This window comes from Bos grunniens, chromosome 6, assembly GCF_055505025.1.
Source record: "Bos grunniens cultivar Pamir isolate PY7600 chromosome 6, Bosgru_T2T1.0, whole genome shotgun sequence".
NCBI lineage: Eukaryota > Metazoa > Chordata > Mammalia > Artiodactyla > Bovidae > Bos > Bos grunniens.
This window is the reverse complement of record NC_141170.1, coordinates 107,048,793-107,065,082: the sequence shown is the minus strand read 5'-3', so window position 1 is coordinate 107,065,082 and position 16,290 is coordinate 107,048,793. Positions and strand designations below refer to the sequence as shown.

General features: G+C 40.4%; 1 pseudogene across 1 annotated transcript in view; it reads left to right on the top strand.

Moving 5' to 3' along the window:
- Window positions 1–1,276: 1,276 nt before the first annotated feature.
- LOC147371176 (leucine-rich repeat and IQ domain-containing protein 4 pseudogene) overlaps window positions 1,277–16,290 on the top strand; it is a 35,554-nt pseudogene continuing 20,540 nt past the window's right edge. Inside the window, exons 1-2 of the transcript XR_015166019.1 lie at window positions 1,277–1,320; window positions 3,268–3,432. The product of XR_015166019.1 is annotated as a leucine-rich repeat and IQ domain-containing protein 4 pseudogene (transcript). The remainder of the gene's footprint in view (window positions 1,321–3,267; window positions 3,433–16,290) is intronic.

The following is a 16,290-nucleotide window of genomic DNA, read 5'->3' as shown; positions in this document are numbered from 1 at the left end:
AAGCTTTAAAGCTGGGAAAAGGAAAAAGAGTAGCCATTGACACCGACTCCAAGAATGCCTTTCTGGTGCTACATGCACATGCTGCTATTTGGAAAGAAAGAAGCTAATTGACTACCCGAGGGTCCCCAATCAAATATGGTGATCAAATCCTTAGGCTCCTGGAGGCAGTCCATCTGCCAGCTGAGGTTTCAGTCTCACACTGTAAAGGGCACCAAAAATGGAGTGTTCCATGGCGAATTGGTGGGGACCAATAGCCCACAGGCAAGGAATTTATTTGAGGCTGTAGTCCCTCCAGAGTTTCTCTTCTGAGGGGATATTGTTTCCAGTTAGGAAACCGAGTTGAATCTCGGAGGACAATGATGACTGCTTCACCTCGGTGGGCTCATCCAGGAGTCCCCTGGTCCCATACCTGGTGGTTAAATTTGTCCTCCCATAGTTTTTGGTCCCTCTCTATTGAAGAGGGTGTAGTGGGTTCCTCAGTAGTAACCAGAAGCTGTAGGGCTCTAGGGGCTAAAAAGCTTCCCATCACAAGGGTGGACCCCAGTTTAGTGAGTATCTCTCTTCCCAATAAGGGAGTAGGACACTCAGGGTCCACAAGAAACTGGTGGGAAAATATTTGTCCATCCCAACAACAAAGAAGTGCCTGGGTGAATCTTTTAGTAATTGTTTTTCCTGTAGCACCCAAAATGGTACAGGTTTGGGAGGAGAAGGCTCCAGTGTAGGAGGTCAGGAAAGAGTAGGTAGTCCCTGTGTCAACCAAGAAATTCCAGACCTACCTGCCACATCCAGTTACTCCCTTGGCTCCAGCTGTGTGATGGTTACCTATGACAGGCGGGCCACTTCAGTCCTGTTGAACCATCATGAGATAAGTCTTGGAGCTTGACCCTGAGGCTCTTGGGTCCCGAGGGCAGAGTACCGCCCAATGTCTCCATTGATGGCATTTGTAGCAAGCTGTTTCAGGAGACTTGTCATGGTTTGGACACTCTTTGGCCCAATGCCTCGCCTGTCCACAGATTAGGCATCTGGCTAGTTCATGCCTTGTAATTTAAGGACTCAAGTTTTGCCATAGGGCTTCCCTGGAGGGTGGCCAATATCTGGGATGCCTTGTTTCTTTCCTCTTCTCCCATTCCTGTTGCAACCTGAGAGCCAGGCATCCCTTGGTCAGGGTGCAAATCCCCAGGCAAGCTGAGGTGTGACCTCCTCCTGGAGATTGAATCCCTGGGCAGGTCGAGGCATGTCAGCCTCCTGAGAATTGGGTCCCTGGGCAGGTCGAGGCATGATGACTTCCTGGGACTCCTGGACTGGTGGATCCTCGAGCAGGTTGAGGCATGATAACCTTTCGAGGACCAGATGCCTAGGCAGGTCGACCTCCTGGGACCCCCGGACTGGAGTCGGGCAATCCCAAGGTCTCCAGTGTGACCAGTGCTGGGTAGGATTAAGGGGTTGTAATTTTAACTCATTGCCAGTTTGTTTACTGCAGATGGAAATAGATATCATGATGTAAAGCAATCTAAGCCTGTGCCCTGAGACTGAGAACCTGGTGAAATAGTCATAAGCCTTATCCTCTTACTGCTCTAAGGGATTTTAAGTCACTGATTTCCTCCCCTAGTCCTCCATAAGAGCAGCTTAGGGTTTTCCAATGGTAAACATTTCATTGTCATAGACCCACTTTAGGTAATAACAGAAGTAATGACAAATGAATGGGTTATCTGGCCCTGTCAGGGACATTAAGAGTATTTTAATAGTAAGTGGGTTGGAGCAATGTTGCCTACAAGGGGACAGGGTCCTGGTTGTAGGAGTTAGTAAGTGGCTTAAGAACAAATTGATAAGAGGCAACAGACCAGATGTCCCATAAGAGTGGAGTGGAGATTTGGTCTGGGGGTATGTTTGTAACTTTAGGAGAAGGGTATTCAGGGTTTGTGCCCAAACAGCCTGCAGGGCTAACTCCCAAAGTGGCAAACATTATCCCTGGAAGCCCAACTGCCTTTGAAGGGATGCTGACAGATGGACTTCTAGCAGGCATTGTGTGCCTGTTGCCTGCCCTAGCGGGTTCACTGAGAGATACTGTTGTTGCACATGTTGCAAGAAACATGGAAGATGAAGGCCTGAATATCTAGAGGGATTGAATATTATACAGAATATCCTCCCCAAAGGCCAGCTATTTGCTGGTTGACCATCCAGAAGATTGTAGAGGCAACATTGTGGGCCCAGATGTGGCTCAGGAAAAGAGCATGAAGGAGAAGGGAAGGGGGCATGGCACAACTTTTGAAATAATGACACAGCACAAGGGCATAGCATAAACTGATTAAAATCAATGGGTCTAAGGTGACAAGTCAGATTCAATGAAACCTTGATTCCCCATCTGTAAGCTAAATGACACACCCAGAGGTGGCAGGACAGTTCCCAGGCACTGTCAAGAGACAGAGGAGTGGGAGGTTCCCCAATGGTTGAGATGATCCTCCCACTCATTAGCATATGAATTCACCCAGATCGCAAAAACTAGCCACACCATATTCCATGGCGGAAACACTTGCCCTCTGCAATGGCCCACACCCTGCAGAGTTTGCTTCTCTCTGAATCTGAACAAATCCACCTCTTACCTATCACTGTGTCTCCAACTGAATTTTTGCAATGAGACATCAAGAACTTGAGCTTCATTAGGTCCTGAAGCCAGGCATCATGGGTTTTGGCCAGGCTCAAGTCCCGGGAGAGATGAGCTGAAGGATGGGAGGAAAATGCAGTGGGAAAAACATGCCAAGGAATCCCCTTCATAACCTGCTGGAAAATCTGCTAAATACCTGATCTGTGCTCACAGTTTTCATTGGCCTGATCCTTGGCACAAAGAAGATTAAGGACAGAAGAACCCTCTTCAGCCTTGGTAACAACTCCTGGGGCTCAGCAGATAGTGCAGTCTTCAGGACACACTGAGGAGTAGCCTCTCCAGAGTCCCTCAACTGCACCCACTGCCACCTGCCTGTTCGCAGGGGGTTCAAGGAAACAAGAAATGATTGTAAAGGAATTAAGATTTTCCTAGGCATATGTCCTTCCAGCCATAGGAGCAAGGACCTCCTACCTTAACCAGAGGTCTTCTGGAATCTGAGACTGAGCCTCACGAGCTTTCTGCTGAGTACGTTTTTCATTGTCCGGGTTTCCAGCACACTGGGCTTCTTGTCACTTTCCCTGGGCTGGGTTTTCTTCGCATTCAGCTTCCACCGTGGGAGCTTTCACTGAGTTGGGTTCCTGCTGTGCTTGGCCTCCTCCTTGCAGGGTCCACTCTGAGGTTGTTTCAGCCAGGTTAAATCAGAGTCACGGCACCATAGATGTAGGGGGTTGTGTAATGTCCTCGGATCTGTCTCATCGCAACAAAAATTTGAAGCGACAGACCAGCGTTACAGCCCTCAGACAGACCAGTGTCACAGCTCTGTGTTACAGGTCAGTTTTATTTAGAAAATCAAGGAAAATATATCCCCGAGGCATGAGGGCATGCTGACCCAAAAGACATAAAGAGAAGAGAGCGGGGAAGAGTGAGAGAAAGTGTGTGTGCATGAGAGAGAGAGAGACCCCCGACTCTTTGGCTCCTCTTTTTATGTTTTTTTTCCTCCCCGTGGGCCTGCCCTATGTAAATTGGGCTAGCCAAGAGTACCTGAGGTCCTCACTCCGGTCCTTGGACCTTCGTTTGTTCTGTTTCACAGGCTTTTCCCTTCCTTGTCTTTTAGCCACCGCCATTCTGGACTTCTTTTTCCTATGCTAACTACCTAACACAAGAAAACATCAGACAAAGTCAAATGCAGAGACATTCTACAAAACAACTGATAGGTACTCATCAAAATAGTCAAAGAGTGAAACATAAGAAAAAATTGAGGAACTGTCACATATTGAAGAGGAATATGGAAACAAAAACTAAATGCAACGTAAAACACTAGGTCAGATTCTGGTACGGAAGCAAATATATTAGCAGAAAAAACCAGTACAATATTGTAAAGTAAAAAGATAATAATAATAAAGTTAATGTAAGGAAACACACACACACACACACACAAATAGTGAACTGGAATAATATCTATAGTTTAGACTAAATTTGAATAAAGTCTATAATTTAGATAATGGCATTATGTTAATTTTAACAATAACTGTTCTGCTGCTGCTGCTTCTAAGTCACTTCAGTCTTGTCCAACTCTGTGTGACCCCATAGATGGCAGCCCAAGAGGCTCCCCCATCCCTGGGATTCTCCAGGCAAGAACACTGGAGTGGGTTGCCATTTCCTTCTCCAATGCAGGAAAGTGAAAAGTGAAAGTGAAGCCGCTCAGTCGCGTCTGACTCTGTGTGACCCCACAGACAGCAGCCCACCAGGCTCCTCCGTCCATGGGATTTTCCAGGCAAGAGTACTGGAGTGGGTTGCCATTAACTGTTCTATGGTTATATAAAGAGTTAACACTAGAGGAAGCTCAGGCTTCCCTGCTGGCTCAGTGGTAAAGAATCTGCCTGCCAATTCAAGATAACCAGGTTTGTTCCCTGGGGAGGGAAGATCCCCTGGAGAAGGAAATGGCAACTCACTCCACTCTTCTTGCCTGGGAAATCCCATGGACAGAGAAGCCTGGTCGGGTCCATAGTGTCACAAAAGAGTCAGACACAACTTAATGACCAAACAACAACAAGAGGAAGGTCAGGGGAAGGGCATATATAAATTCTATAAAATATTCATAGCTTTCTGTAAGTCTGAAATTGTTTCAAAAGAAAAAGGAAAAAAGGATAGTGTAAACATCTTTGTCACATTTTTTACCCTAAACATACTCAGTACCAAAGCTTTTAGAAAGATAATTTAAGTCATTCAGTAGGATCCAAGGTAACAGAGCCAATATTTAACTCACACTCTTGACCATTACTGTCTATTCAGTTTCACCACTCTTACTTAATTTACTTATAAGTTGAAGACCACAAAATTTCCACTTGGTTATTTTTGTAATGATCTATATTAATGGAAGTAATTTAAATGCCTCAATACTAATCTAATTCCCCTGGATTCACATATTAAGATCTAGCCTTAAGTAACTCTATAAATAAACTGTTCTTCTTTAATTCATCAGAAATTGCTGCCTTCACAATTATTTTAAGGATAAGTTAATTTACCACTTGCTTAAATTGCTTTATATGTCATATAAATTTTCTTCTCGTAAGAATAACAAGCTGACATCCTTTTATTCTCTATTCTCTTTCCATTTCCTCTGTTTCATAATCTACATATATAGTCACAATACTTTCTCTGACCATCATCTAAATGATCTATTTACCAATCCAGTACTCTACAATCTTCAATTTTGGCAACTGGATTACATCATTAATGTCCACTCTTCACTCTACTACAATTTATATGAATGCTCACACTGATAACATTTGTGACAGCAGAGCCCGTAAGTTTCAAAACATCTTGACCCTAAGGACCATCATCTCCATTTCAGCTGCCCACATTAAACCTTCCAACATGTGAATCCTTCAAAGCTTGACATTTCCTGTGTGTCCAGTCTCTCTCATATAGTCCTATCTCCCAGTTCCTCTTCTGATCTCACTCAATTTCTTACCCATCCTGACCATGGTCAACCTTGCCATCAAGAATTGATCTCTGCTTTACATACCTCAGCAGTTCCCAAATCTGTGTTAGTACTGCTATTTCTCCATATCTATTGAAATGACTAAGTAGAACAGGAGAGAAAATTCACATTATTGTGCCAGCTGAAGGCACTATAAACCCTGTAATCTAGTTGCACTGAATAATGAATATTAATTGTTAATTATTATTTTACTTATCTCAAACATATTATCTCTTATATAACCCCTTCCACTAGTTTCGACCTTTGCCCATCTTTAGATACAGCCAAATCTATTATCAAATAACTTCACCTTCTTGTTTATTTAAAAAGTATGCAACTAAATTCCTTCAAATTTATTTTCTTTTTTCTCTAATGTTTATTTCCCCATTCTTTGTTATTTACCTTCTGACACAAAAGAAGGAGACAACAACAACAACAAAAAATAATAATAATGATTTGCTATTTTTCTTACTGGGTATCCTTAAGCCAATCATCTATCACCTCAGTTTCTTCACCTGTGAAATAGGTATAAAAATATACATCTTAAAGTTATTGCAAAAATTAAGAGAGATATTAAAAGACCTCTGTAAAGATACAGAGCACTCTACAGCTAATTCGTATCAGTTCAGTTCAGTTCAGTCGCTCAGTCAGGTCCGACTCTTTGCGACCCCATAAATCGCAGGACGCCAGGCCTCCCTGTCCATCACCAATTCCTGGAGTTCACTGAGACTCACGTCCATCGAGTCAGTGATGCCATCCAGCCATCTCATCCTCTGTCGTCCCCTTCTCCTCCTGCCCCCAATCCCTCCCAGCATCAGAGTCTTTTCCAATGAGTCAATTCTTCGCATGAGGTGGCCAAAGTACCGGAGGTTCAGCTTTAGCATCATTCCTTCCAAAGAAATCCCAGGGCTGATCTCCTTCAGAATGGACTGGTTGGATCTCCTTGCAGTCCAAGGGACTCTCAAGAGTCTTCTCCAACACCACAGTTCAAAAGCATCAGTTCTTTGGTGTTCAGCCTTCTTCACAGGCTAACTCTGACATCCATACATGACCACAGGAAAAACCATAGCCTTGACTAGACGGACCTTAATTGGCAAAGTAATGTCTCTGCTTTTGAATATGCTATCTAGGTTGGTCATAACTTTTCTTCCAAGGAGTAAGTGTCTTTTAATTTCCTGGCTGCAGTCACCATCTGCAGTGATTTTGGAGCCCCCCAAAATAAAGTCTGACACTGTTTCCACTGTTCCCCCATCTATTTCCAGATGCCATGATCTTCGTTTTCTGAATGTTGAGCTTTAAACCAACTTTTTGACTCTCCTCTTTCACCTTCATCAAGAGGCTTTTTAGTTCCTCTTTACTTTCTGCCATAAGGGTGGTGTCATCTGCATATCTGAGGTTATTGATATTTCTCCCAGCAATCTGGATTACAGCTTGTGCTTCATCCAGCCCAGCGTTTCTCATGATGTACTCTGCATATAAGTTAAATAAGCAGGGTGACAATATACAGCGTTGATGTACTCCTTTTCCTATCTGGAACCAGTCTGTTGTTCCATGTCCAGTTCTAACTGTTGCTTCCTGACCTGCATACAGGTTTCTCAAGAGGCAGGTCAGGTGGTCTGGTATTCCCATCTCTTTCAGAATTTTCCACAGTTTATTGTGACCCACACAGTCAAAGGCTTTGGCATAGTCAATAAAGCAGAAATAGATGTTTTTCTGGAACTCTCTTGCTTTTTCCATGATCCAGCGGATGTTGGCAATTTGATCTCTGGTACCTCTGCCTTTTCTAAAACCAGCTTGAATATCTGGAAGTTCACGGTTCACGTATTGCTGAAGCCTGGCTTGGAGAATTTTGAGCATTACTTTACTAGCGTGTGAGATGAGTGCAATTGTGCGGTAGTTTGAGCATTCTTTGGCATTGCCTTTCTTTGGGATTGGAATGAAAACTGATGACTTTTCCAGTACTGTGGCCACTGCTGAGTTTTCCAAATTTGCTGGCACATTGAGTGCAGCACTTTCACAGCATCATCTTTCAGGATTTGGAATAGCTCAACTGGAATTCCATCACCTCTACTAGCTTTGTTCATAGTGATGCTGTCTAAGGCCCACTTGACTTCACATTCCAGGATGTCTGGCTCTAGGTGAGTGATCACACCATCGTGATTATCTGGGTCGTGAAGATCTTTTTTGTACAGTTCTTCTGTGTATTCTAGCCACCTTTTCTTAATATCTTCTGCTTCTGTTAGGACCATACCATTTCTGTCCTTTATCGAGCCCATCTTTGCATGAAATGTCCCCTTGGTATCTCTAATTTTCTTGAAGAGATCTCTAGTCTTTCCCATTCTATTGTTTTCCTCTATTTCTTTGCATTGATCGCTGAGGAAGGCTTTCTTATCTCTTCTTGCTATTCTTTGGAACTCTGCATTCAGATGCTTATATCTTTCCTTTTCTTTTTGCTTTTCACTTCTCTTCTTTTCACAGCTATTTGTAAGGCCTCCTCAGACAGCCATTTTGCTTTTTTTGCATTTCTTTTCCATGGGGATGGTCTTGATCCCTGTCTCCTGTACAATGTCACAAACCTCAGTCTATAGTTCATCAGTATTGTATAGTGTTAATCACTCAGTCTTGTCGGATTCTGCAACCCATGGACTGTAGCCTGCCAGGTTCCTCTGTCTGTGGAATTCTCCAGGCAAGAATACTGGAGTGGGCAGCCATTCTCTGCTCCAGGGGATCTTCCCGACCCAGGAATCGAACCTCAGTCTCCTGCATTGCAGGAGGATTCTTTACCATCTGAGCCACCAGGGAAACCCCATAGGTGATTATCTGTATTCAAAAACTTCTATCTTTTCCCCTTCACTTAATCTCTTAATTTCATTCTTTTTCATTTGTCCAGTCATCTGCTTCCTCTTCTATTCCTTTAATTCAATCTGTTGCTTGACTAATTATGTTCATCTCAGTTTATAAACATAATAAATTTATTTAGTTCTTAAAGTAAATCATGTCCTGTCCTTACCCTGTGTTTTCCTCAAACCATTTTTCCTTATCTCTAACTCACATTCCTGCTTTCCTTAAGATGTCTTCTAGATTTGCAGACTACATTGTCTTTCTTAACCTAGACTCACCAACCCATTGACACCAGGATTTTTTGTCCACTGTGCTAAAATTTTTCATTATTAAAGCTGCTTCATAGTCATTCAGTCACTCTATGGTGTCTGACTTTTTGCGACTCTGTGGACTGCAGCACACCAGGCCTCCCTGCCCTTCACCATCTCCTAGAGCCTGCTCAAACTCATGTCCATTGAGTTGGTGATGCCATCCAACCATCTCATCCTCTGTCTTCCCCTTATCCTCCTGTCTTCAATCTTTTCCAGCATCAGGGTCTTTTACAATGCATTGGCTCTTCACATTAGGTGGCCAAAGTATTGGCACTTCAGCTTTATCATCAGTGATTCCAATGAATATTCAGGATTGATTTCCTTTAGGATTGACTGGTTTGATCTCCTTTCAGTCCAAAGGACTCCCAAAAATCTTCTCCAAAACCACAGTTTGAAAGCATCAATTCTTCAGCATTCAGCATCCTTTATGGTCTAACTCTCACATCCATACATGACTACTGAAAGAACCATCACTTTGACTATATGGAACTTTGTCCATATAGTAAGGTCTCTGCTTTTTAATATACTCTCTGGGTTTGTCATAGCTTTTCTTCCAAGGAGCAAGTGTCTTTTAATTTCATGGCTGCAGTCACCATCTGCAGTGATTTTGGAGCCCCCCCAAATTAAGTCTGTTACCGTTTCCTCTGTTTCCCATCTATTTGCCATGAAGTGGTGGGACCAGGTGCCATGATCTTAGTTGTTTGAGTGTTGAAACCTTCATAAAGTATGAAGTTAAACCTTCATAAAGCTGCTTAATGATTATTTGTCAAATCAGATGACCCCATAAATCCTGACCATGCTGCAACATTCTGCTCTTTTTAATATCTTCTCTCTTATAATTTTGTGACCCTGTATTCTTTTCATATTTTTTCTCATGCCTTTCTGAGGGACTCTAATTCTACATTCTTTACTGGCTAATTTTTCTTTAGTTATCTCTTTAAAGCCTATTTCCCCAAATTCAGGAGACAAAAATCTTAGTTGATATACCAAATTTAATATTAACCACAGTCATAGTTCTACAAACTCACCATGAAGTATACTTCCAAGTGTCAGTTTTGATCTCCTCACTGTGTTCCAAGTCTGTATTTCTAACTTCTAACACTAGCCCCACAGTGATACTCTGTTAGAACCTCAAACACATTAAATCAAAGCCCAGACTCACATGCTCCATTCAAAACTTTTCCTTCTCTCAGGTATCCTTTCAGAGTTCATGGCACTACCACACTTCCAGACACCTTGATTTAGTGTTAAAGAAATACTTAACATTTCCTTTAGCTACTACAGTTAGTTAACACATCCAGCCAATTTTAACATAAAACATTCTGAGACTTGTTCCCTTCATTTCTCTCACTATTATTCATTCTCTCAGATACTTTTCCTATATTTATTGGTCTAAAACCAAGTTTTTCCTAAGGTGAATTATAACCCCAGCCTCATTTAGTCTCACTCCTTAATTATCATCATCTAAAACAACATCTGATTGACATCACTACTGTCCTTTAAAAAAAGTTTCACATTTCTGAAAACAGTGCAATTTTTTCACAGATCTATCTTGGGTGAGTGACCTAATCAGAGCCTAACTGCAAACGTTACCATCTCCTATGCTTCTTACCCTGCACTATAATCTCTAGCCATGCTCAACTTCATTTATGTGCTATTATCTCTGTGCGTATGTTCATGATCCTTTAATAATCACATCCTCCTGTCAACTCAAAGCCAACTTGTAATACCCAGATTACACACCTTCCAGATTTACATTTCAACCAAAGTTTTCCTTTGTCAAAGAAGGGCTTTATAAGTGCACTATACAGTTAGCTCAGTTGACCTTTATTGGAATTGTGCATGGGCTGATGATCCCATGTGAGATTGTTACTTTCTGAGGACATATCTTTTAATACAATTGCTCAGACTGTGATCTACAGACTGGGTCATCAAATTAGTTGATTGTTACTCTAGGGTCCCCTTTGACTGTCTACATCTCTATCTCTATGGATAGGATGGAAGAATCTGCTTCTTAATGGTATCATATACACTAATGTATGAGCTGTTAACTTGAAATGGCAATGACTTTGGAATCAGATACATTTGTGTGAAATTATGGCTCAGTGTCTTTCAGCTGTAAGACTCCTCTCAGGGCATGAATTTTCTTTAGAGCCAGGCAGCTTTACTCTTTAGGCACATGGTTACTGGCTCCTGCTCCCTATCTCTTTCCAAAAAAAAAAAATAATAATAATAGCATCTATTATATGAGTTTGGTGGGAAAAATACATATAATGAACTATGTCTAAAATACTACAGACATTCAGTTATTCTTTCCCTAACTTTATATCCAACACTCTACATTCTCAGAAATGCCATACTGATTTTATATCATACAATACCTACCATAATACCTCACATATCAGAGGATCTATAATATGTTTACTTTCAGAGAAGGCAAAAAGGAAAGAAAATCTGTTTTTAGAAATACTGTACTAGGTTTTTTTAGAAGATTAGAGAAATTTAGAAGATTATTTAAAATCTTCATGAGTACTTATGAAACCTATTAGTGGTAGCTACAAACAAACATGTGGAGATATGGGAGACAGGTTTTCCAAACCCCAGGAGCAGAATGATTCTACACATCCCCGAGTAGTAATGAAACTTAGAGAGACTCAGTTTCCTAAAGTGCAATGGTATTTAGAAAGGTTTGGGAAGCAGCTGGAAAACTGGCAAGGCAGAGTGCATAGGACAAAGGATGATTTCACAGCTAGCTATAGAGACCAGTGACTAAAGGCCAGATGGCAGTGACGATGCTCCAGCAGCTGCCGTCAGGTACAGGGAACACTGAGTAGCAGATGCCCTTCCCCTCCTGTGACCTGGCACTCTGTGAGTCCTCTGGAATTTAATTGGAAGCCAGGCCAGGGAGTGTGTGAACCTTGAACTAAGATTAAATTCCTATCAGCTGGTAAAATGGGAAATGAAAATTAAAACTTATTTAAGTAATACAAATAAAGAAAATATTACACAGCCTAAAATTCACACTGGCAACAAAATGTAGCTTAAATTTAAAGTCAGGTTAACTTTAGGGTAGACTATATTTATATAAGTACTGTATTTATCAGATTTAGAAGGAAAAAATGACAACTTAGAGGAAATATCATAGTTGGCTGACTTAATTTAGCATTATCAATTGCTATTTTGGAATATATGGTCATTTATAAGAAATGCTCTTATCAGTGTTACTTCTTGCACTTTCTCTCTTACCCTTACAAGAGACTGTCCTGTTTTTTATGCACCTGTAGAATACACTTTTAACATCATTCATGCAATAGCATGACTGTTTTACATCAGTGGTTTTATTGCATATGAATAAAAAATTAGGTGAAATGTAGATGCTGTATAAAGTCTAAAGAAACTCAGACTTGCAATTATAAATTGAACTTTCAAAATCACACTTTCTACTGTTACCAAGATTGTATAACTAAATCTTCAGCTTTTAGTTAGGAATACCATTCCTCTTAGGGCCTGATGTATGTCATTGATTAAGTCCTAAATTATCCAAAGAAAGATGCAGAGCCCAAAGCCTGGTGAAGTCTTTCTGTAGCCTGCAGTGTTATATCTGGCCTCTGTACCTAACCCAGGAACTGAAAGGAGTATTTATAGTTCCTTTAAATGGCACAGACACCCAAAATTAATGTCTGATCACTGCTTCTGTGCTAGAATTATGTAATTTGGCTTCCTCTCTGCACATGAGACAAATTTTTCTTGATTTTTTATTCCTTCTAAAATTATAATTATTTTAATTTGAATGAAATAAAATAACCCTGTGGCACATGAAAATTTAAATGATGGGCTTGGTAGCACCAGAAACTATATGAATGAAAATAATCAAGGCACTCTGTCATAGAAAAGCAAAAATGAGAGTTCTATAAATGTAAATAATTTATCATGTAAAGAAGTTTTAGAAGATCTTTTATAAAAATGACAAGTGCTTTTTGGTTGATTATAGAAACATTTGAAAATTAGGAAAATATAACAAATTAAGAAAATTAAAATGATCTGTAATTCACCTATGAGAGACACAGCCCAATATTTTGATGAGTTTCATTCCATTCCCTTTCAGGGAAGAAAAAGTATACAAGAACAAATTTATATAGTTTTTTAACCTTTTTCTTAATAATGTATCCTTAACATCTTTGAATGCAATTAAATCATCCACAGCATCACTTTTAAAAGCCCCACAAAATTCTATTATAAAAACTTTAACACAAATTTATTAGCCCATTTCTAATAGGCTTAGTTGTTAAAAATTTTTTAACTCTGATAAATCAAGCTCTGATAAATAACTGAAATATGGAATATTTATGACATTCATAATTAATTCTTAAAGATAAACTCCTAGACCTTAATATCAGGCTATGGAATAGTCTCTTTAATCGACTTTTTGCTGTCATGGCCAGCTCATGACAGTTCTCTACCAGTATTCATACCTTCTGCAATAATTCAGAAGAATCATGTTCCCAAACCTTCACCAACATGGAGCATTTTCCTCAGTTTATTCCTACCAATTTAAGGTACATGTCATAGCCATCTTACTTTGCATTTATTTACCAATGAATTTTAACTTTTTCAACATATTTATTAGTTCCTTGCATATATTCATTTGTGATTTTTTTTAATTCTTGCTTTTTTTATATTTTATTTTATTTTTTTTTAGTTTTCTGAATGTTGAGGTTTTTTTTTTAATTATTTTATTTTTAAACTTTACAATATTGTATTAGTTTTGCCAAATATTGAAATGAATCCGCCACAGGTATACCTGTGTTCCCCATCCTGAACCCTCCTCCTTCCTCTCTCCCCATACCCTCCCTCTGGGTCATCCCAGTGCACCAGCCCCAAGCATCCAGTATCGTGCATCAAACCTGGACTGGCAACTCGTTTCATACATGGTATTATACATGTTTCAATGCCATTCTCCCAAATCTCCCCACCCTCTCCCTCTCCCTCTCCCACAGAGTCCATAAGACTGATCTATACATCAGTGTCTCTTTTGCTGTCTCATACACAGGGTTATTGTTACCATCTTTCTAAATTCCATATATATGCGTTAGTATACTGTATTGGTGTTTTTCTTTCTGGCTTACTTCATTCTGTATAATAGGTTCCAGTTTCATCCACCTCATTAGAACTGATTCAAATGTATTCTTTTTAATGGCTAAGTAATACTCCATTGTGTATATGTACCACTGCTTTCTTATCCATTCATCTGCTGATGGGCATCTAGGTTGCTTCCACGTCCTGGTTATTATAAACAGTGCTGCGATGAACATTGGGGTACACGTGTCTCTTTCTCTTCTGGTTTCCTCAGTGTGTATGCCCAGCAGTGGGATCGCTGGATCATAAGGCAGTTCTATTTCCAGTTTTTTAAGGAATCTCCACACTGTTCTCCATAGTGGCTGTACTAGTTTGCATTCCCACCAACAGTGTAAGAGGGTTCCCTTTTCTCCACACCCTCTCCAGCATTTATTGCTTGTAGACTTTTGGATCGCAGCCATTATAGTCACTTCTCTTTCATTTTCAACAGCTTTCTTTAAATGGTAAAGAATTAACATTTTGTGTAAAATGCATTGCCAATATTATTTTTACCAATTTATCACTACCTTTTAAATTTTCCATTCAAGTATAGTATAGGTGAAGAAAAGTGCACGCAGCTTGATGAATTTTTACAAACTGTACACATTTGTGCAATTAGCAGCCACATATGGAAAGACAGCACTGGGACACCCAGAGACCTTTTTGCTGCCCCTAGTCCGCTTTTCCTCCTGTTGACTTAAAAAAAAAGGAACAACGTGAGAGTTGAGAGTTCAGTGTTATTTGGGGGAAAATGAAGACTGCAGCCTGGGAAACAACACCTTGGGTAGCTATGAGAAACTGCTCCAAAGAGGTAGGTGGAGAAGGTCAGTACATACAAGATTTTGGTGGAGGGGGAATACATGCAATCAAGCACATATTTTTCCAAAAGCACCTACTAGTCTCATGAAGCTTTTGCTTGTCACAAGGAAAAGTTACCATGAAGGATATTAGTGCATTTCTAGATATGGGGAGGTACAAGAATTGGAGAAGAGCATGGCAACCCACTCCAGTATTCTTGCCTAGAGAATCCCATGGACAGAGGAGCCTGGTGGGCTACAGTCTATAGGGTCACAAAGAGTCAGACATGACTGAAGCAACTTAACACAGCACACACAGCACAAGAATATGGTTCATAAAATCAACTCCTGAAAATATTAATATCTAATTATCTGAATTATTATTGTCTTGCCAGTTTTTCCTTGAGCACAGTGCCTCATCTCTGCTCTCTGCCCTAAACTCTTCTCAGGCGATGTTGAAAATCAGCATCTGCAGCACATAACTTAATCCTTAGAGAGGCAGATGGCAAGCTGTGTTAGAGGCTCAGTCATGTCCGACTCTTTGTGACCCAATGGACTGTAGTACACTAGGCTTCCCTGTCCATCACCAACTCCTGGAGCTTGCCTAAACTCAAGTCCATCAAATCCATGATGCCATCCAACAATCTCATCCTCTGTCCTCCCCTTCTCCTCCTGCCCTCAATCTTTCCCAGCATCAGGGTCTTTTCCAATGAGTCAGTTCTTTGCATCACGTGGCCAAAGTATTGGAGTTTCAGCTTCAGCATCAGTCCTTCCAATGAATATTTAGGACTGATTTCCTTTAGGATGGACTGGTTGGATCTCTTTGCAGTCCAAGAGACTCTCAAGAGTTTTCTTCAATACCACAGTTCAAAAGCTTCAATTCTTCAGCACTCAGCTTTCTTTATAGTCCAACTCTCACATTCATACATGACTACTGGGAAAGCCATAGCTTTGACTAGACAGACCTTTGTCAGCAAAGTAATGTCTCCGCTTTTTAATATGCTGTCTAGGTTGGTCATAGCTTTTCTTCCAAGGAGCAAACATTTTTTAATTTCATGGCTGCAGTCACCATCTGCAGTGATTCTGGAACCCAAGAATATAAAGTCTGTCACTGTTTGCTTTGTTTCCCCATCTATTTGCCATGAAGTGATGGGACCAGATGTCATGACCTTCATTTTCTGAATGTTGAGTTTTAAACCAGCTTTTCACTCTCCTCCTTCACATTCATCAAGAGGCTCTTTCGTTCTTCTCTCTGCCATAGGAGTGGTGTCATCTGCGTATCTGAGGTTACTGATGTCTCTCCCGTCAGCCTTGAATTCCACTATATTGCATTGTATGGCACTAATCCCATTGGTGATAGCATGTGAGTCGTTTTCAGTTTGAGAATACTTCTAGCATTATATATTAGATAAATCATGGTCAATGAAAAATAAATAGTTGAAATATAAAGTTTAGGAAAGCTTCAGGAAAGTGAAAACAAAATCAAGTGAAGAAAATGTGACAAAAGTAAGAGATCTGGAAGATAAATCTAGGAAATACAACAAACAGAAAATTAAGACAGATAAAGCTGTTTTTAAAATAAAATAAGCAAAACTTTCCCAGTTCAAGAAGAAATAAGCTTTCAGATTGAAAAGGATTAGC